This window comes from Phyllostomus discolor, chromosome 5 (genome assembly GCF_004126475.2).
Source record: "Phyllostomus discolor isolate MPI-MPIP mPhyDis1 chromosome 5, mPhyDis1.pri.v3, whole genome shotgun sequence".
NCBI classification, from domain to species: Eukaryota; Metazoa; Chordata; class Mammalia; order Chiroptera; family Phyllostomidae; genus Phyllostomus; species Phyllostomus discolor.
In genome coordinates, this window is record NC_040907.2 from 4,100,806 (window position 1) to 4,123,201 (window position 22,396).

General features: G+C 52.4%; 1 long non-coding RNA gene across 1 annotated transcript; it reads left to right on the forward strand.

Annotated features, from left to right (window-relative positions):
* The first annotated feature begins 1,419 nt into the window (after positions 1 to 1,419).
* On the forward strand, positions 1,420 to 2,892 carry LOC118500425. Its single transcript, XR_004902983.1, has 2 exons — positions 1,420 to 1,534; positions 2,851 to 2,892. It is a non-coding gene; the product is annotated as an uncharacterized LOC118500425 (long non-coding RNA).
* The last annotated feature ends 19,504 nt before the right edge of the window (positions 2,893 to 22,396 follow it).

Here is a 22,396-nt window from a genome sequence, read left to right on the forward strand (position 1 = left end):
CGTCAGCCAGGACAGGGGACAGTGGACCCCGTCTGTGGTCCGACTGCCTGGGCAGACCTGACTGTGGAGTGCTCTCGTTTTTGTGTTGGTGCGGCCTGCACACGGGGTGCTTTTGTCTTGATGGTGTCCTGTGAAGTCATCACGTCCCACGGGAGAACCCCAGGGCCCCGCCGTGAGCACCAGGCCAGCCCTGCTGTCAGGGGGCTCTCCCCTCTTACTATTCACCCACCTGCTTGCTTCCCCGACAGGCAGTGTGCTATGCTGTATCTCTGACGGACACTCGAGGACTCACAAACAGGGACTCATTTCATCAAATGCAGCCTCCGGACCCTCCCTGCCCCTGCCTGGCCCCCTCAGCCGGCTCGGGCTCCCCCCTGCCCCAGCCCTCTGACATGCGCTGGGCTCATTTGCTGGTGGCTGGTTTGGTGTTGGTAAGCTCCGCAAAGTCAGGGCTGTCCGTTCTGCTCACTGCGGTAGCCGCATCGCCTGGCACACAGCTGGCACTCAATAATTGTTGACAATGCTGACCATTAATTAAAGGGCTCATCTGTATGATACATACATGCCTGGCCAGTCACACATGGGCTTTTTTTCTAGTAGAATGTTCCAAAGTCCTGCCCCCACAGTTACTCTCCTGATAGTTAAGAGTAGCTCCATGGTCCCACCCATTATCCTCTCATCCTCATTCATCCATCCATCTGTCCACTCACCCATCCGTCCACCCAGCCATCATCCACTCACCATCCATCCACCATCCATCCACCCACAGCTTTTACTAGTCTGTACTTTAATCTCACTCGGGAAATGAACATCTTTGGAAAGTTTCCTAAAGGTAAGTTTTCCTTTCTCGTTTCTTCCTTGTCCATATGTCCAAGTCCTTGACAGTCACTGTGTGTCCCTAGCGCCACTTTGGCAGGTGTTTCGTTAACTAACTCCTGGGCTGGGCTGGCGGTTCCAGATGACAGATCCCAGCCCGAGCCTGCGCTTGCCTCGGGCCTCGAAAGTACGAGGTCCTGCCGCCCTGGAGGTGCAGGAGACCGCCCGGGCCGGGGCGAGGCGGCGCGCGTGGGCATCCACACAGGGGCTCCAACTTCTGCACCCTCTGTCTCCAAGTGTCCCGCCGCCTACTCTCCTGGGCCAGGGTGGGGCGGAGCCTGGGGTGGGCGTGGCGAGGGTGGGCGTGGCGACCCCTGGCGACGCTTGGCCGAATCTTGGCTGAGTCCGGAGCGTTGGCGCGGGGCGGTCGGGACAGCGCCTGCGCAGAGGATGGGCGGGGTCGGACAGGGGTAGAGCGGTGGGCGAGGGCGGGGCGCAGGTGGGAAAGGGCGGGGCCAAGGCTGGGAGGCAGGTGAGCGTGGCGAGGGCGCGGCCTGGTGGCCGGGGGGCTGGAGGCGGGGCTAGTCGGTGTTTGGCTGAGACCCGGCGAGAGTTCCTGCTTCAGTTATGGCGGAGCCCGAAGGGGCAAGGTGGGGAAGCCAGGGCGGGGCTTGGCCAGGAGACGCAGCGGGTACTTTTCTGGCCGGAGCCTTGGAAGGTGTGTGGGGAGAGTCGGAGCCGGGGCTGCGTGCTGGGGGTCAGAGTCCCTGCCTGGGGAGGCCCGGACGGGGTCCCTGTTTCCTGCTCCATCTCTAGAAACAAGGGATCCCGTCCCTTGTGCCCTTCGGGCGTCCCCTGCACAGCGCCTGTCCCGAAGTAGTAGGTATCCCAGGTATCCAGGTGTGAGCCTCCGTCCAAGTCTCCGTCCGACCTGCGCCCCCCCCTCCCCGCACCGGACACTGGCGTGGGGGAGGGTCTGAGACAGTGCTTCCCGCCCGCGCAGCCTCTGGGACTTCGGAGGCTTTCGAGCCCATTGAGGCCGGTTTCTGGATTTTATGATAGACGCTACATTGTTGTCACACTGGTACTCGGCTCTAACAGTCCAAGGTGAATAAAAACAGAATGATTCCACATTTGGAATTACAGGGGGGTGTATTTTTATCTTATTAAAGAATGTCTGAGCAGAGATTGTTTTTTAAAGATTTTTTAAAACGACAGTATATTTAAATCAATTAATTAATTAACCCATTTTCCATGATCACGTAAGAAATGTAGCTAATTAAGAAATTGTGTGCCAAGCACTCTGATGAATGGTAGAAACACAGAGATAATACCTAGTTATTGCCTAGATCTTTTCAATTTAAATTTTATTTTCCATTTACAGCTTGCACTCAATATTATTCCGTACTAGTTTCAGGGGTATGGTGTAGTGGTTAGACAATCGTATCCTTTACAGAGTGATCCCTGGATACTTCCAGTACCCAGCTGGCAGCACACATTATTACACTATTAGTATTTTTTTATACTTGACATTGAGTTGTATTTTTTTTGCCTTACTACATTTTTTAAAATTTATTCCATGGGAATAAAATTTCTTTTTGAGAAACTGCTAAGGAAAATGGTATATTTTTGCTTTTTGGTAAAGGCATTTTTTAAAAAGTAATTTAAAAACTTTTAGTACTTACACAGAACATTCCCTTCTACAAGGCACTGAGACATATTTTTGCTTAATGTTCTGTTCCGTCGGAGGGACCTGTCCCGTTTGTGGACAGAACTGACCGCAGCTGGAGGCCCACGAAGGGTCCTCCCTGTTGGGAAGCCTCGAATGCCTAGCACTCCCCTTACCAAGCGCATGTCTAATCCACGGGGCCTAAGCCAGAGCGCTGTTCGAACGGTTGTGTGGCAGAGAAAGACGCTAAAATACCGTCGATGTGGTTGTTGCCGCCCGCTGTGGCCAGGTTTCTGGCACCGTGGAAGCCATTTCTGTTTGTGACCACCTGCATTTCACTCTTTATATTTTTGTTTCAAGCACAGGTGAGCGATATAAGGATTTTCGTAGCCCTCTTGGAATAAAAGGAAAATAGTGAAAAAAATCCAAAGATGGGAGCATTCCAGAGGAAGAAATTGCTTGTGTACGCAATACAGGGAAGCCGGGTGTCACCTTGTGGAGCTCATCAGTATTTTTATTTAGAAGGTAAATATCCTCCTACTTTTAAAAGTCTGTTGACAGTTGTCGCTGTGTTCCTTAATAGCATGGCATAGCACGTTTACGTCCCTTCTTTATTCTGTTTTATCAAAGTAAAACAACAGGAACAAAAGCAAATTTCCTCTCGTTGATTTGGAACTCTGCTTTGTAATCCCACCATGCTTTGCACCGGACTGGTGGCCCAGGTTGGACTCAGATGAGGAGTGTGGGTTTCTTTTAAAATGTTTTTCAATTATCAAATTTTAAATGATCATGCAGTGAAACGTATACTTTTTGCTAAACAGTTCATTCATGTCTTTTTTTTAAAGATTTTATTTATTTATGTTTGGAGAGGGAAGGGAGGGAGATAGAGAGAGAGAGAGAAACATCTATGTGCGGTTGCTGGGGGTTATGGCCTGCAACCCAGGCATGTGCCCTGACTGGGAATCCAACCTGCGACACTCATTCATGTGTTGCTTCCTTGCTATTTTGAAGCTCTTTTGTTAGGCGTGCACATTTGGGGATGGTAAGTGTTCGTGGTGAATGGATCCTTTTATCATTAGGTAATGTGTTTTTCGTCCCTGGTTGCATTTCCTGTTTTGAAGTCTGTTTTGTCCATATGAATGTAGCTGTTACTCCAGTTGCTTTTGGCTAGTACTTCTGTAGAATATCTTATGGCATCCTTCTGGTTTTAGCCTGTCTCGGTCATTATATTTACGGTGGGCTTCTTTAAATGTAACGTGTGTTCGCATCGTCTGTGTTTAATCGAAGGGGGCCGACCCTGTCTCCCCACTGCTGTGCCTGCGTCACTCGCCGCCCATGTCGTTACAGAGAGTCGGTCTCGGGCCCCCGTGTTACGTTGGTTTTCTGTTCACTGCCACTGGTCTCTGTCCCTCCATTCCCACATTTTTATTTGATTTTTCAGTCCTTCCTTTCATTTCTCTGTTGGTGTTTTGCTCCAGATCTCTCATCATCACTGTGTAGTGGCCGCCCTAGGGATTGTAACACACGCATCTAACAGTTCACAGGAACACTTAGGTGTAATGTTTTACCAGTTCACACAGAGTGTGCAAGTCTTACAGACGTACAAACCCTTCACTCTCCTCCTCCTACTGCAGTTGTCCTGTGTACAGTATGAAACCTCTACGCACTGAAAGCCCCACCAGACGACGCTGCCGTTTTCCTTGCAGCAGGGGGCACGTGTGGAAGAACCTTAAGGAAACAGTCCGTCATAGTCAGTCACACGGGTGCCCTTTCTGCCGTTCCTTCGGCCCCGAAGCACCAAGTTGCCCTCACCTCCCGCCAGCCCGCACACCTTCAGGGGCATTTCTTCCTCAGCCCGTCCATCTGCTGGCAGAGAATTCCCTTCGTTCCCCTTCAGCTGAGCCTGCCTTCGCTTTGCTGTCATTCCCGAAGAACACGTGCATCGACCAGAGTGTTGTCCCGCTGTCCTCCGTCCTCCGCACTTCCCCATGCGCAGTCCAGGGCCGTTCCGGTCGTCGCCTTCGAAGTCACGTGTCACTTTACCTGGCTGCCTTCAAAAGCTTTCCCTTGTCTCTTGTTTCCACCGCTTTTCACGATGTGTCTGAGTCCGAGAGTGTTGGACTTTCTCCTGTTCGGTGCGTCCTTGAGCATCTTGAATCTGAGCTCTGCCTCTCCCACCAAGTCTGAGAGTTTGGGGACATTGTTCCTTCTGCTATTTTCCTGCTCCGACCTCTCTCTCTCCCCCCACTTTCTGGGACTCCCACGGCACACGTGTTAGCCATTCTCATGTGGCCCCAGAGGTCCCCGGAGCTCTGATCCGTTGTTTTCAATCATCTTTCTCTGCGTCCCTCAAATTGAATAATTTCCTGTGATTTATCGTCACACTCACTAACTCTTTCCTCTGTCAGCCCCCCTCGGCTCCTTTGTTTCAGACACCGTATTGTTCAGTTCTACAGCTTCCGCTTCTTTTTTTATAGTTTCCATTTTCTGCTGAGAATGTCCCTCTTTCCATTTATAGGATGTGGGTCTACCTTTTCCCCACAGAGCGTGGCTGTAACAGCAGCAGTAAAACCTCTGTTAATTCCAGCATCTGGGCCAGCTCAGCGTTGGTATCTATCGATTTTTATTTCCCTTGAGAATTGTTCACATTTTCTTGGTTCTTTGTAAGGCTGAACAGTTTTTGACATTTTGACGATTTTGTTGGGAGACCCTGTGTCCTGATAAAATCCCCGGGAGGATGCTGGTTTGCAGACGTTACTGTTCAGCAGGCAGGCACCTGGTTCGGCTCCCACCACAGGTTCTGTTTTGCCTTCCATAAGGGGTGGTTCCAGCGTCACTTAAGTTTTTAAAATCCTTGCCTTGTGCCCCGGGGTCTGTCTCATGCACGGGCCGCTCAGAGCTTGGCTGGGATGCAGGCAGCTGGTTTTATCAGCGGTTCGGTTCTCAGAGCCCTTGCTGTGTTGCCCTGGGCCTGCCCTGCATGTGCAGAGTTCAAGGGCGAACTGTGGATGTGTGCCCAGTTATGCACAGAATTAGGAGATGCGCCCCTCCCCCTTTCCGGTCTCTCCTCTCGGTGACTCCCTGGACACTCTCTGGCTCCCAGGGTCCCTCTTCCCAAGTCCTATGGCTAGATATCCAGACTTTCCCTCTGAGTGACAGCTGCTCTCCCTGCCACCCACCTCACAGACCTGTGCTCTCAGGGCAGGGCCTGGAGGGGGAAAAAGCTCTCTCATGCAGTCCGGTGCAAGAGAGCCCTGTTTCTTGGACCTGTGACCCAAACCACACAGCTGCATGGTTCCGGCTGGGGCTGCCTCACGTCAAAGCCAGGGGAGAGAAAAGAAAAAAAGACAGAAAAATTCACTGCTCCCCCCATCCCCGCCACCACCTGTACACAAGGTGCCTCTTAGAGTTCGCCTCCCTCCCAGCCCCCCCCCGGGGCTTACTGTCCAGAGTCCTCAGGCAGCTGCCCTTTGTCCTCTGCTTTCTTCCGTTAAGGATGCTGAGAAGCCTGAGCAGTCCCTCTACCCAAATAACGACCCCGTTAGGTTCAAAACTGACCGTTTCCTCCATTTGCCTTCACAGGCGTCTCGCTGTCACGTTTTGTGCAAACCCTCAAGCGGTAACATTTGTGCTCGGAGCACAAAGGAGCACACCGCACACACTGACCTCCTTGGCCTGATGTGTGCGCCAGGTCCCCTGAAGGGGGGTTCTTAAGAAAACACTTTCCTTGCGCGAACAGTGAAAAAAATTAAGCCTGGAGAACGCGTCTGTTCTTTTCACCTTTGCAAGGTCGGCCTTGAGTTTATTCTGCATCCTGTACCTCCTCATTCTGTTGGCCTAAGTACAGGGGGCAGAACAGCTTAGGGATGGAGCTGCGCTTTGGTGAGTAGTGTTTTGCCTCACTAGCGTATCATTACATTGCAGCAGCAGGTCTCACTCCTTTGTCAAACACAGCTCCTGGTCTGCGGTCCTGGTTTGCGTGTGAGTGTCGGGGCTGCCGCTCTCCTCGAGTGCAGCCCGGCCGTGCTGTTGGCGAAGCCCACGGTTTTTAGAGGGAAAAACAGACACGTTGGTTTGAACTGAGAAGAGTCAGGTGTAGCTGAGGGACTGGACGGTGTCGCTGAGCCTGTGAGCTTCGGAGTGTGCGCAGGGCTTACAGTTCCAGCAAAGACTGTCCCCGGGTCATCTCGGTCCGAGTTTTCATGCCTACCTTGGACCTGTTATGAAAAATGACTCGATCGTCCTTCGGTCTCTTTCTTCCTCTTCCTTACCATTTAATAGTATGACACACATTTAAAAAATATAATTTATGCCCGGGGCCAGTGTGACTGAGTTGGTTGGAGCGTTGTCCTGTGGCTGAAGGGTTGCGGGTTCATCTCCTGATCAGGGCGCACACCTAGGTTGCAGGTTTGATCCCTGTCGAAGCACACACAGGAGGCAACTGTTCGATGTTTCTCTCTCATGTCGATGTTTCTCTCTCCCTTCTCTCTCTCTCTAAAATTAATGAAAAAAATGTCCTTGGGTGAGAATAGCATATATATATATATATACACACACACACCATATATGAATATACATATATATTATATATAAGCCCATATATATAACTTATAATCTGATTATAAATGTACAATTTACAATTTATAAATATATATAATATATAAGCCCATATAGGTAACTTATAACCTGAGACACTATTTCTGTAAACATCACTTCTCTCTAAGAACTGTGACGGATGGAACTAGTTTAGGTCGAGAGCAGAATTCCTTATGGAATCATGGGGGAAGCTCACGATCTGAGGTCTGGTGACTCACTCACCACCCGGGTGACACGGAGGGTGTCCTAATCCCTCAGTGCGATGGTTTGCTCACCTGTGAGAGAGGAACTGCATTCGTTCCTGTCATCCGGACGGTCCCAGGAGATTGCAGGGAAACAGCTGAACGTTGTGCGTGGCGTGGAGTGAGCGCCAGGCGGGCCAGCTCTCAGGGCTGTCCCCTTGATGTGGTGGCCATCACTGCCCGGTGATAGCACTGCTGTCCACGTGCTGGCCCAGCGGGGGAATCAGACTCGGCCCGGCTGCGGGAGCCGCCAGGACAAAGGCTCGTGAGCACATGTTCGTGAAGCCCAGTGTCCGTCCCCAGAACACAGCGCCGTTTTTGGTCCATGCGGTCTCAGCCTCAGTGACTGGCCCGGAGGATGCTCTTCCCACGGCTCCGGCTGTCTGTCGGCTCCCTGGGCGCCTGTCCCCTTGTGTGTTTCTGGGGGAGCAGTTATATCTAAAATAATGACGGCTCGAGCATCTACAATCCATAAAAAGAAATTTCATAAAATCTAAATGGGTATTCTGCATATAACAGGCTCAGAATAAATATTCCTGAAGGACTTGAGTTTTATTAAATTTAGAAGCAGTTAAAAAGTTTTTAACCAGGATAATTTTCCTTTCTCTCCAGTTCCTCCTCTTTTAAAAACGAACAAACAAACCAATATACCTCCTCCAGGAGCCCCAAAGCCCATATGTAACTATCTCATAGGTGAGAGCCCTAGGAAACCAATTTGTAGCTGCAGTGGGCTGGGTCTACCATGAACACAGTCTGAAGCGCTGTTGACATTCTACCTTCCAAGAAAGAAAAGCAGTCGTAGTTGTTTTCTTAAAGATGCGAGGAATCAGTAGCGCTGGTGGAGTTATTGCAGCAACTGATGGTTCTGCTCTGCCCAAGGAGACGACTTTGTGTTCCAGCTGCAGCCAGTCTAGCTGGAGAAGCAGTCTTCAGATTCCTACAGAAAGGGAAAGGGCACCCTGAAAGCCACAGGGGAGCTGCCTTATATAGACACAAGTCCCCACCGTGGCCCCTGATTGGCCCATCCTCATGTAAATGAGGACTTCAAATCCTCAAAATCTGATTGGTCCAAAAGAAACTTTCCTGATTGGTTGGAATGGAGCTGTTCTGATTGGTTGGTAAAGATATTGATGGGTGGGGACATTGCTGTGCTCTTTCTTTTTAAAAAATATATTTTATTAATTATGCTATTACAGTTGTCCCATTTTTTTCCTCCCCTTTATTCCCCTCAGTCCTGTACTCCCCCTCCCCCTAGCATTCTCCCACCTTTGTTCATGTCCATGGGTTGTACATGTAAGTTCTTTGGCTTCTCCACTCCCCATGCTATTGTTAACCTCCCCCTGTCTATTTTGTACCTGCCATTTATGCTTCTTATTCCCTGTACCTTTTCCCGCATTCTCCCCACCACCCTGCTGTTAACCCTCTAGGTGATCTGCATTTTTGTAATTTTGCTCCTGTTTTAGTTATTTGCTTAGTTTTTCTTGCTTTATTTTAGGTTCAGTTGTTGATAATTGTGACTTTGTTGTCATCTTACTGTTCATATTTTTTATTGTCTTCTTTTTCTTAGGTAAGTCCCTTTAACATTTCATATAATAAAAGCTTGGTGATGATGAACTCCTTTAACTTGACCTTATCTGGGAAGCACTTTATCTGCCCTTCCATTCTACAGGAGAGCTTTGCTGGATACAGTAGTCTTGGATGTAGGTCCTTGCCTTTCATGACTTTGAATACTTCTTTACAGCCCCTTCTTGCCTGCAAGGTTTCTTTTGAGAAATCAGCGGATGGTCTTATGGGAACTCCTTTGTAGGTAACTGTCTCCTTTTCTCTTGCTGCTTTTAAGATTCTCTCCTTATCTTTAATCTTAGGTAATGTGATTATGATGTACCTTGGTGTGTGCTGCCTTGGGTCCAACTTCTTTGGGACTCTCTGAGCTTCCTGGACTTCCCAGAAGTCTATTTCCTTCACCAGATTGGGTAAGTTTTCCTTCATTATTTTTTCAAATAAGTTTTCAATTTCTTGTTCTGCCTCTTCTTCTGGCACCCCTGTGATTCGGATGTTGGAACATTTAAAGATGTCCTGGAGGTTCCTAAGCTTCTCTTCATTTTCTTGAATTCTTATTTCTTTATTCTGTTCTGGTTGAATGTTTCTTCCTTTTGCTCCAAACCATTGATTTGAGTCCTAATTTCCTTCTCGTCACTGTTGGTTCCCTGTACATTTTCCTTTATTTCACTTTGTATAGCCTTTACTTCTCCCTCTATTTTGTAACCACACTCAACCATCTTTGTGAGCATCCTGATTACCAATGTTTTGAACCCTGCATCTGATAGGTTGGCTGTCTCTTCATCACTTAGTTCTGTTTTTGGAGCTTTCATCTGGTCTTTCTTTTGGGCCATATTTTTTTTTTCTCGGCATGTAGTAAGGGGTGGAGCCTTAGGTATTTGCCAGGGCGGGGCAACTCACATTACTGCGTTGTGGCACTGCATGTTGGGAAGGGGTCCAAGAGGGAATAATGCTGCTTGCTCAGCTCTCGGCTGGCTTTCAGTCACTTCCCCTGCTACCCACAAGCAAATTGGGCCCTTCTGGTGCTGATTCCCAGGTGGGTGGGTTTGTGTACATCCGAGGACCCTGTGGGTCCCTCCAACAAACTCTACTTTGAGGCTGGGAGTTCCTCCTGCCACCACAACCTCCACAGGTTTTCTAAGTCAGAGGTTTGAGGCTCTATTTCCCCTCTCTGGAACCCTGGGTTGTGCGGTCTGTCTTGCTCCCCAGTTGTTCCTCCCGGTTTATCTGCTCACGAATGTGGGACCGCCTGTTCTATCAGCTGCCACCTCGCTGCGAGTCCTCCACCCAGCTGTCCGTCTCTGCCCCTCCTACCGGTCTGGATGAATGTTTCTCCTTTAACTCCTTGGTTGTCAGACCTCCATACAGTTTGATTTTTCTGGTATTTCCTGTTGTTTTTTTGTTTTAAATTGGTTATTGTCCTTCTTTTGGCTGTGCGAGGAGGCAAAGTACATCTCACCTACGCCTCCATCCTTGGCCGGAAGTCCCTGTGCATCCCTGACCGGCTGGGGTAAGCCCCCGTCCTGTTGGTTGACAGGGGACCCCAGGAACTCCTTTCTAAGAGCTGGCTCGGATGCAAAACCACAGCGCAGGCGGGCAGCTGAGCGCGAAGGCAAGTGGTTTGGGGCACACTTCTCCCCGAAGTGCCGTGTGTGTGGCAGGCTCCGGGGTAGAAACGGCTGCTGGGCTCTGCTTTGTTTTTTCCTTGTTCACTGGAGTCCAGGTGGCCACCGGGAGCCCTTCCTAGTGGGTGCATCCTTTCCCGGGCTTACACGTGTTTTCATTAGAAGGCGGGGCTCACAGAAGCTCTGAGGAGAGAGAGCAGGTCCTGCCGGGTGGGGGAGGGGCTGATGGCAGAGGAGCTGCCGGCAGTTGCCCGATGAGTCCAGTCTTCGAGACCTTGGCATTGGCCCTGGGGCGGGTTGGCTGTGCCCTTCGCTGCTGCCGTTGCCCTCTGCTCGTCCCTGTCCCCTGGATGGCCGTTGTGCCGCAGCGGCTCCCCGACGGCCGTGTCTTCTGGTTGTCGGAAAACAGCTGCGAAAGCAAGTTCCCATTCGGCCATTCTCATGCGCCGATGCCCTGTCCTTCTTTCTCCCTGCGTCGTCCCCGTTCTTACTGCCAAGTAGCATGTGGCAGGGCTTTGTCCGTGTGACCCTGGCATGTCCCCAAAGTCATCACTCTGGGTTTTTTCTAGTTCTTCAGTACTCTGGAATTAAGCTTCTGGGGCCCTTTCCCATTGGGGCACCCCACAGTGGCCCCTGGGCAGGCACGGGGTCCCACAGCGGGCTGCTCGTGAGCAGAGGAGGAAGGCCTGCGTCGCGTTTGGACCCGGGCACGTGTGTAGCCGCAGGAGACTGAGGAAGTAAAAGGACGAAATTCTTCCAACAATGCACGTGATCACGCATTGCGTCAGTTTCCATCTTTCTCTGTCGCGATAAATGCATTATTATTTTTTTAAAACAGCTTCAATGTAAAACAATGAACTTGGGATACTCGTGAGTGACCATTTTAAAAAAAAAGAAAGTCACTTGGAAGGATATTTTATAGGGCCGATTTTCAGTTCGGTGGAGAGGCAGAAGCCACCCACCCCAGGAGCGAGGGGGTCGCTTTCCGAAGCCTCAGGGGCGTGTGTGGAAGACGCTCAGTTCGTGCCCTGGCTGCCCCCCACGGGGCTGAGACTGGAGGGGATCCTGCCGGCTCGGCTAGGAAAGCCCAGTGCCTGCCTCCCTGCTGCGTCTCTCCCTCCGGTGCGGTGCGTCTCCTCGGCTCCCACACCCGCCACGCTCCCTCGGCAGGCACCCACCGCATGCGGGGTTCTTCCCCACCAGGAACTCTGCAGCAGCAGCTGGGTGCCCCGCAGCTTCGCGCGGTGCTGCCACCGTCTGCCTGGAGAGGGCGCCAGATCCCACGGCCCTCCGTCCCAGGAGGCTGCCGCTGCCTCCGCCCCACTTCAGGGGCCAGTCCCGAGTCCAGCTTGTCGCCTGTGCTTCTGCCTGATTGGCTATAAATCTGAGGTCCCCACGACCACCTCCTGGGGTCTGATTGGTTTGCTAGAACCCAGGGAAACTCACGTTACCAGTTTATTAAAGGATGTGATGAAGGATGCAGAAGAACAGCCGGATGGAGAGACATGGGGCGCGGTCTGGGAGGGTCCCCAGCATGGGGGCTCCTGTCCCGTGGAGGCGGGGCGTGTCGCCTTCCCTGTGTGCACGTGCCCTCCAGCCCGGCCGTTCTCCGAACCCTGTGCTGTTGGGGTTTTGTTTGGGAGGCTTCCTTGGGGTCAGTTATGAACCCCATTTCTAGCCCTTCTCCCCTCTGTGGGGTGGTGGGAGGCGCGGCTGAGAATCCCACTGTTCCGATCGTGACTTGGTCTGTCCAGTGACCAGCGGCAATCAGGGACCCCACCCAGCGTCGGCTCATTAGAACGAGAGGTGCGCCCGTCACCCAGGAAGTGACACGGGTTTCGGGAGCTTCGCGTCAGGAACTGGGAACAGAGGCCAGCATGTGTTTCTTATTGTAAATCACAATGTCAGGTGAAGAGTAGGCATGCTGACGAAATTAAAATGTGAATACTTCTCTCCAGCCAGTGAAGAGACCAAAACGACCCCCAAACCCGGATTCTCTCCTTTCCTTGGGGGGCTGCATTTAAGGGTCCTCATCTGTCTCTCTCAAACCTCTCCTCTCACCGACACTGTGTTTCCAGCCTCGTAATTCATTTCCAAAACAGCACTTGGCAGCTTCAGCTTTCTCGGTCCAGTCCCCCGGGTGGGCTCTGCCTCGGTGCCCCTGACCCCTCCCCGACCCGCCGGCCCCAGCCGCCACCTAAGGCGCGTCATCCGTCATCCGTGAGTCACGCTCCCCTTCTCCCCCAGGGTTCACTCGACAGCAAGGTCACAGCGGCACTTCCCGAACAGCCCTCCTGTCCGTGTCCACCCCCCCCCCCCCCCCCCCGGCTGTTCCCAGCTCCGGTGCCCGCAGGAGCCGGTGACGCCGCGGGATCTGGCTGCGGAAGGGCCTCCGGCCATCTCTCCCAGCGCCTGCTGCCCGAGGCCAGGGAGGGGAAGCGCTGCGTGCCCGCCCCCTCAGGCCGCGCGGCAGGCGTGAGGTTTGGGCGCCCTGTTGGCCACCCACGCTGTGTCCGGATGACGGCTGTGTCTGGACACTGTCTCTGGGACTGAGGGACAGTGGAGGGGACCGTTCGCTGGTCCTGCCAGGGAAGGGACCGTTTCCTGGGGCTTGGGGGAAGGCGCGTCCGTCGGGACAGTTTTACCTCATGGCCAAGCCCTTGGAAACCACTGCCCTGAGCACTGAGTCCTGGCCGTCGGTGTGGCTCCCTGGTTCTTCGTTCCTGTCCGTGGGCACCCCCGCTACTCCACCTTTAGGTGGCTGGGTTGTTGGCGGGGGGGCGGGGGCTGCCCCTAACAGGGTAGCTCCTCTTTTGTTCTCTTTAATTTGGGGACGCATTAACCTCAGGGGACACACTGCGGCACCTCAGGGACACTCCGACTCAGTGACCAGCTCCGTGAGCTCAGACGTGTGCCCCTTCCCACCCACAGAAGGAGAGGCAGCGGTGGGAGGATCTGCGCTTCCTTTGCAGCCCAGGGCTTTCTCCCCGATCCCCGACCAGACGTCCACACTGGGGGGTACCTGCTGCCCTCTCGTGGTGGCAGGTGTTTACTCTTTCCACTTTATTGTCTGACTCAGACGTTCCTCCTGAAATCGGGAAGATCCGGTGTTAAAGCGCAAACACCCGCACTTGCCGGGTAGCTCGGTTGGTTAGAGTGCCGTCCCTGGTGCCCCAAGGCTGTCGATGCACCAGGGTTGTGGTTCGATCCCCAGTCGGGGCACGTAAGTCGGGGCGCGTACAAGAAGCAAGCAGTGAACACTTGGGTAGTGACTGAGTGTCAGGCTCGGTGACAGCAAGAGGAAGGCGGGAAGGGAGGGGCGGGAAGGGAGGGAGAGGGAGGCTGCTCTGAGTGCAACCTGCTTGGGGCGGGCAGGGGGAATGTTTATTTTCTCCCTTTGATAGGGACTGGAAAATTTCAGTTCAAATCTAAGTAGATAGATTGTCCTGGGGGGGGGAGGGGGGAAAAAGAGAGAGAGAGACCAGGAGAGCTACTTTTTCCTTCTGCCAGGACCGCCGACAGGGAGCTGCCCCGGAGCCACGGGGACGAACGGTGGGCTTTATTGTTTTCTTAAATGTAGAAGTATTTCCTGATGGTCTTCAAAAGCTGTTTGTCTAATCAAAAAATAAAGCATAAACGTGAAGCTATGGCCTTAGAGTGTGGCGCCTCTAAGCACAAAGCACCGTGGCGTGCCCCCGCGATCCTGGGAACTGGTGTGGATGCAAACCCCGGGAAACGTGGCCCCGAGCCCACCCGGCGGGGCACAGGGCTGAGCTGGAGCCAGGGGTGGGGGGTGCAGCTGCAGAACAGTGGGAAAATGGTTGGCGGGGCCGGGGGGGGGGGGGGCGGGAGAGCAGGAGGAAGGGTGGGCTCCCATCAAGATCAGGGCAGGGCGGTCCTTGGCCAGCACGGGTGTCCCCTGAGCGTTCAGCTCCGTGTCACGGGTCCGGAAAACGAGCGCTCTGTCCAGGTGGGTACTTCTGAGGAGTCCCTCCCGAGCACCGACAAAGTGGACCAGCAGGGAAAGTGCCCGCACGGCCAGCTCGCCCCTTTTACTCTCTAGCCCTTCAGGCATTAAACCACTCACTGGTTCACTGTGCTGCTTGCTGTTGGGCACCTGCTGTGTGCTGGGCGCTCTGCTGGGTGCCGGGGAGACGGCGGTGCACAGAACGACCCACGGTCTCTGCCCTTAACATGAAAAACAAATCATTTATTTTTCAAAACCGTGGTAAACTACATGAAACATACAGTTTGTCGTTGTCACCACTCCTAAGCGCACAGTTCAGTTCGGGGGCATCGCCTGCCCTCGCGCCGCTGTGCGGCCAGCACCGCCGTCCATCCGCGGAAGTCTCGTCAAGGGAAGCTGTCCCCGTCACGCCCCCCGCCCCCCCAGGCCTTGACCTCCCCCCTCTGCGTCTGTCTGTGGAGTCAGGGCTGCCGCAGGGCCCTGGAGCCCTCATCCCGGTGCCCTCACTCCCTCCCTCCCTCGCCCAGCCGGGGGCCACGGGCGGTTCCCAGGACGCAGCGGACAGTCCCACGGCAGTGCAGCGTCAGCCGGTGCCTGCGGGGAGCTCTCTCCAGGACACGCTGCGGGCGCACAACCAGCCAGCCGTCTGTGGCGCTTAGCTTAGTCACTGTCAAGGCCGCTTTCTGGTGAGAAGGCCCTGTGCCTCTTCTGTCCCGTCGAGATGGGGTGGGGGAGGGGGGAGGGGACACGTTTCAGCCGACAGCTTCCCCCTGTGACTCCATTTCCCGTTGAAACTCCCATTCTCCCTTGGGGGCCACACAGCGGGGCGGGGTCCCGGCGCCGCCCGGGCGTGCACAGGTGTTTGGAAACCCCCTCCGAGAGACCGAGAGTGTATCCAATAGCCTTTGTAATAAGCACAGAATCGCCGTGGAGCTCTGAACTCGGAATCCTTTTCTTCATTCTCTCGTCCGCATCTTCAACTTCCTTGTCCTGCTGACCTCCTGGCGCCCGCTTCTGGGAAACCCCTCCCTGGGGACAGTCCCTGGGCCTCCCGCGCCCTGGCCGGAACCTGAGCCCCACGGCAGGTGTGGCCCCGCCCCTGTGGGGTGAAGGGCTCCCCGGGCCTCCAGTGAAATGAGCTCCTGACCCCCCACCATCCAGCCTCCCCTGCAGCTCCCAGGCCCCCCCAACCCTTCTCTCCGCCCAGCACCCCCACCCCTGCGCCCCATTCCAGACTCTCTCTACAGCCTGCCTCTCCCCTTGCTCAACCCTGTCCGATGGAAGAGAACCAAAGCCCGCCCTTTAACTAGGTTTGCCAAATTTAGCAAATTAAAAAAGAGGAAATGCTCAGGTAAATTTGAATTTATCTGATATTAAAAAAACGTAGTTTTGAGTAAAAGCAGGTCCTGAGTAACGCATGGGACCTGTTTATACCGAGAAGTTACTCGTTGGCAGCCTGCAGGTCAAATGTCACCGGGCGTCCGTCCGTGTTTGACCTGCCGCCCCGCCAGACCCCCTGTGGCCGCCCGTTCCCACCCTCTGCCTTCGTTCTCTGCGTGTCTCCTGAAGGGACACTCGCTGGGGGTCACTTGCCATGAGGTCAGCACTCCCGGGAAGGGGCTCCCACGGAGGTGGGCTGCCTTGCTGCCAAACCAGTGTGCATTTTTTTATTGGTTATGCTGGTACAGTTGTCCCAGTTTTTCCCCCTTTGCCCCCTCCAGCCAGCACCCCCACTCCCTCAGGCGGTGCCCCCACCGTTGTTCGTGTCCACAGGTCATGCGTGTAAGTTCTCTGGCTGCTCCGTTTCCCACACTGCACTGTACACCCCACGGCCGATCCGCCACAACCTGTTTGTACCTCTTAACCCCCTCCCCTCCTCACCCATCCCCCACAGCCCCTCCCGTCTGGCGACCATCACAGCCCTCTGTGTATCCAGGACTCTGTCTCTGTTGTTCTTCTTCTTTGCTTTCTTTGTTTTTCAGATTCAATTGTTGATAGGTATGTATTTTTTGCCATTTTATTGTTCCTAGTTTCGATCTTCTTTTTCTTAAGTAAGTCCCTTTGACATTCCATATAATCATGGCTTGGCGATGATGAAATCCTGTACTGTTTTCTTGCCTGGGAAGCCCTTTATCTGCCCTTCCATTCTAAGTGACAGCCTTTCTAAGTGACAGAGCAATCTTGGCTGTAGGCCCCTGCTTTTCATGACTTTGAATATTTCTTGCCAGTCCCTTCTAGTCTGCAGAGTTTTTTTTTAGAAATCAGCTGACAGTCTTATGGGAACTCCCCTGTGGGTAACTAACTTCTTTTCCCTTGCTGCTTTTAAGAGTCTCTCTTTATCTTTAACTGTTGGCATTTTAATTATGATGCGTCTTGGAGTGGGCCTCTTTGCATCCATTATAGTTGGGACTCTCTGTGCTTCCTGGACTGGCATGTCTATTTCCTTCATCAAATTAGGGAAGTTTTCTTACATTATTTTTTTCAACTAAAGTTTCCATTTCTTGCTCTTCCTTTTCTCCTTCTGGCACCCCTATGATGCAAACGTTGGAATGCTTGAAGTTGTCCCACAGGCTGCTTACACCATCCTCGGGTTTTTTGGGATTCTTTTTTCTTCTCGTTGTTTTGATTGGTTATTTTTTTTGCTTCCTTATGTTCCAAATCATTAATTTGATTTTCAGCTTTATCCACGGCGCTGTTGTTTCCCTGTAAATCATTCTTTATTTCAGTTAGTGTATCCTTCGTTTCTGGCTAAATCCTGACTGCATCTTTTTTATCCTGCTGAGGTCCTCCCTAAGTTCCTTGAGCATCCTTACAACCATCGTTTCGAACTCTGCATCTGATAGATTGCTTGTCTCCATTTTGTTTAATCCCTTTTCCGGAGTTTGTTCCGTTCTTTCATCTGGACCATGTTTCTTTGTCTCGTTTTGGCAGCCTCCCTGTGTTTGTTTCTGTGTATTAGGTAGAGCTGCTTTGACTCTGTGTCTTGGTAGCATGGTCAGTTGTAATAGGTGTCCTGTAGGGTCCAGTGGCACGGCCCCCCACAGCACCCAGGCTGGGCACTCGAGATGCAGCCTTCGTGGGAGCTGAGTGCTCCCTTCTCCTGCAGGTGAGCCCACTGCTGTCAGAGGTCAGTGGGAGGGGTTTACCCAGGCCAGACAGCTGCAAGGATTGGCTGTGACCCGTGTGCATTTTGTTGTCACATCTCCAGCCTCTTGGTGGCCTCCGATGGCCCCGACTCTCATCTGCTGGATTTCGGAGGCTCCCCACCCCTGCCCGTCCATCCTCTGCCCCACACTGTGACCCCCCCACTGGGGCATCCCGCAGCGTCCCACGCTGACACTGGGGCACACCTTCCCCCTCCAGGGTCTTGGCTCCGGGCAGGGGGGGTGCCACCGCCCCCCAGATGCCCCCAGCCAGGAGCCAGGGCCCCGTGCCCACAAGTCCCTCACCTGGAGGAGCCCCAGTCTGTTTAACCCCTTTTCCTCACCGTAGTCAGAGAAATCATCCTAACATGCAAATCTGGCCAAAGCCCTTCCCTGGCTCCTCATGCAGTGTCCACAGTTTGTCATTCTAGCTTCTTAACGTAGCTCATGAAGTCCGGACACCTAGGCCGGGCTGACCCCACAGCATCCTTCATGTCCCCTCCCTCCCAGCCACGGGCCCGCCCTCCCTTTTCCTGGCCCTTTGCTCCTGGGAGGCACCCAGCCTGATACCTCCTGCTCGCCCCCAGGAAGCCCCCGCCCCGCCCAGAGCGGGCCCCCCAGCCAGCCGGCACAGGTGCACGTGCAGCTCCCTCCACCAGCCCCAGCGCTCCGGGGGGGCCGCACAGCCATTCCCGGTGCACGGTGGTCCGGGTACCACTGTGTCTCTTCTCGGGTTGTGCTGGACTGTCCCTCCGGCGGCAGGCGGGTCCTTCGCCTTTGTGTCTTTGCCTGCCTGGTGTCTGGTTCAGGGCACCCAGCTCAAGGAGGGGTCTTGGTGTCTCAGAGTCAGCCCCTCAGTGGGTTTGTCAGAATCTGCCTTTTTGGTGAATTTGTGCGAGACGTGTGTGCAAGGCTTCAATGACGAGCAACTCGAAACAGCTGTCGAGGTCAGCACTGATGTGAAAACAGGATTCGTGTGCGTGTGACCAGCGTGACCAGCACGCCGGTTGCCGGGGGCAGAAGGAACCCAGACCCTGCGCCGTGCGCAGGCCTCGGCACGGAAGCCTGCTTCCGGGGCTCACGGAGAGCGAAGAGTGGAGGTGCACGTTATTTCATTATCGGCCCCCATGATTTGACACCGCAAGAATGTTATGAAGTTCTTTAAAATGAACTATTTTTCTTAGGGGTTTTTTTTTTGGTGAAAACGGTAGCTTTGTGCTTTATTCAAGAGTCCTTTTTAAATACACAGATAACGATCCCTCTCTCGGCCCCACCGCATGCAGCCCACCCGAGCTGTGGTCCAGCGGTGCCGCCCACCCACAGTGGAAAGACCCGCTCTGCACGGCGGTGGGGGGGAACACCCACTCCTGCCACCAGACGCCCCTCATATCAGAAGTTTCCATCCGAGTGATATCTTCCACCGCAGAAGAAAATCAGGGTTTATCTCAGAAGTAACCCAGGCTTGTTTTGTAAGTATTTAGAAAACTATTTCCAACATGTATATCCCTAAATATGTTCATTTATTTTGATCACAGAAATTTACATTTATTTTTATTAAGCTCCGTAATTGGATTTCCTAGAGACACCCCCAGAAAGGATCGTTTTATTCTGTTTTGCTGCCCTTGCTTCGTCGTTAACTGCCATTTGGGGGAAAAGGTGACTCATACTCCAAATTCCCGTGTTTTTTCATTTATGACTTTTACACATCATACCAAACTCCACGAGATAAAACCGTCGCACGGCCCGTGCGGTCTAGGTGATGAAAGGTTCTGTCAGAGAAGCAGAAGAAATTGGATTTTCTGTGTCCACGCCCTGGGACACGGGAGTTGAGGTGAGTTGTCTCGCGTGACCCACATCTCCGGGGCAGGACTGTTCCCCTCGAGTGTGTGGACAAGGGACAATGGGGAGTGAAACACCGGGTGTCCGAAGCCGGAAGGATTCACAGCGCCGCGGTGTGGCAGGGGAAGAAGGGTCACACACTGGGCCCCGTGTCTGAGGCGGCTGTGCACGCTCCCCGAGCTCTGCTCTGCCCCCCCTTTTAAAAAGATCAGACTTCTAGTGACGGTAGTTGTGCCCGAATGCCAGGTGCACAGGGTTAAATCCAGGTGAAGGTACTTCATTTCCATTAAAACAACAAATGTTTGCCCCGGCTGGGTAGCTCGTTGCCCGGCATGCCGTCCTGATATGCCAAGGGGGTGGGTTTGGTCCCTGGTCAGGGCACGTGCGAGAGGCGACCAGTGAGTGCGTGACTCAGCGAAACAACAAATTGATGTTTCTCTCTCTCTCTCTCTCTCTCATCAGTAAATGAATAAAACAAAAATGGTCTGAACACATACAATTATATCATACACCAAGCATAAGAAAACTACACTCTTTAAAGAAGGGGGAGGAATACCTATTATTCCATTGAATTTCTCTCAGGCAGTCATTTTCTTGCTGAAGTTGAAACCTAAATCACGCATGATAGAATCACCAGCGGAGTCCTCTGCAATTGAATGCTTTTTTAAAAATGTATTTGATTGATGATACTGTTGTCCCAAGCTTTCCCCCATTGCCCGCCTCCACCTGGTACCCCTGTTCCCTCAAGCAGTCCCCCCCTTAGTTCATGGCCATGGGTCATGCATGTAAGTTCTTCGGCTTCTCCATTTCCTGTACTGTTCTTAACATCCCCCTGTCTGTTTTGTACCTGCCAGTTATGCTTCTTATTCTCTTCACCTTTTACCCCAGTCTCCCCCTTCCCCTTCCCAGCTGATAACCCCCCAAATGACCCCCATATTTATGGGTTTGTTCCTGTCCGGCTTGTCTGCTCAGTTTGTTTTTTAGATTCAGTTGTTAGTAGTTGTGAATTTGTTGCCATTGTAATGTTCATAGTTTTGATCTTCTTTTTCTTTTTTTTTAATTTTTTTATATATTTTTATTTTTTTAATATATTTTATTGATTATGCTATTACAGTTGTCCCATTTCCCCCCTTCTCTCCCCTCCACCCTGTACCCCCCTCCCACCCACATTTCCCCCTTTAGTTCATGTCCATGTGTCATACTTATGAGTTCTTTAGTTTCTACATTTCCCGTACTATTCTTGCCCTCCCCCTATCTATTTTCAACCTACATTCTATGCTACTTATTCTCTATACCTTTTCCCCCTCTCTCCTCCTCCCACCCCCCTGCTGCTAACCCTCCATGTGCCCTCCATTTCTGTGGTTCTGTTCCTGTTCTAATTGTTTACTTAGTTTCTTTTGGTTTTGCTTTAGGTGTGGTTGTTAATATTTGTGAGTTTGCTGTCCTTTTACTATACATGTCTTTCTTTATCTTCTTTTCTTAGATAAGTCCCTTTAGCATTTCATAAAATAAGGGCTTGGTGATGATGAACTCCTTTAACTTGACCTTATCTGAGAAGCACTTTATCTGTTCTTCCATTCTAAATGAGAGCTTTGCTGGATAGAGCAATCTGGGATGTAGGTCCTTGTCTTTCATGACTTGGAATATTTCTTTCCAGCCCCTTCTTGCCTGTAAGGTCTCTTTTGAGAAATCAGCTGACAGTCTGATGGGAACTCCTTTGTAGGTGACTGTCCCCTTACCTCTTGCTGCTTCTAGGATTCTCTCCTTTGTTTTTACCTTGGCTAATGTAATTATGATGTGCCTTGGTGTGTTTCTTCTTGGGTCCAACTTCTTTGGGGCTCTCTGAGCTTCTTGGATTTCCTGGATGTCTATTTCTTTTGCCAGATTGGGGAAGTTCTCCTTTATTATTTGTTCAAATATGTGCTCAATCTGTTGCTTTTCCCCTTCCGATTCTGGTACCCCTATAATTCGGATATTGGAACGTTTAAAGGTGTCTTGGATGCTCGTAATCTTTTCCTCAATTTTTTGAATTCTTATTTCATCATGCTTTCCTGCTTGGTTGATTCTATCTTCCTTCTGGTCCACTGTATTGTTTTGAGACTCAGATTCCTTCCTTTCACTATTGGCTCTCCTCCGCGTGTCTTCCTGCATCTGTTTTATGGTAATCTGCATTCTTTCATCTAAATTTCGTCCAAAATCAACCAGCTCCGTGAGCTTTCTGATCACCAGTGTTTTGAACTGCGCATCTGATAGATTGGCTAGTTCTTGGTCGCTCAAAAGGATGAGTCCTGGGGGACTGATCTGCTCTATTGAAAACATATTTTTTCCCCCGTCTCTCCTTTTTTTTTTTCCGGTCTGGTTGCTCTTGTTACGGTGGGGGGCGGAGCCTTAGGTGCTCACCAGTCGCTAGATTGTGATGTTATATGTGGGGGCGGGCGCGGGAGCGGACGGGAGAAAACAATGGCGGTAGTTCCGTTCCCCTGGACTCAGACCCTTGTCTGGGCTTCCGGGCCGCGAGCTCTGCCCTGGTCCACAATCGCTGCCCCTCTGGGTCTGCCAGCCGCAGCTCGCGTACTCAGGGACCCCCGCTGCCTTCTTGCGCGCCCGGATGGCTTTTGCGCCGATTTCGCGCCAAACCTTCCCCCGACCTCCGCGCGCCGCCGACCCGAGCCAGCCCCGCGCCCGCCCGGCTCGTCTTCTCCTACCAGTCCGGATGAATGGGTCTACTTCAGCTTCTTGGCTGCCCGACTTCCATTCAGATAAATCCTCTGCCGGATCTGGGTGTTATTCTGATAGTAAATTATTGTTGTAAATTATTGGTTTTCTAATCTTGGTTGTACGAGGAGGTACGGTGCGTCCACCTATTCCTCCATCTTGCTGGAAGTACCTGATCTTCTTTTTCTTAAGTAAGTCCCTTTGACACTGCGTATAATAATGGC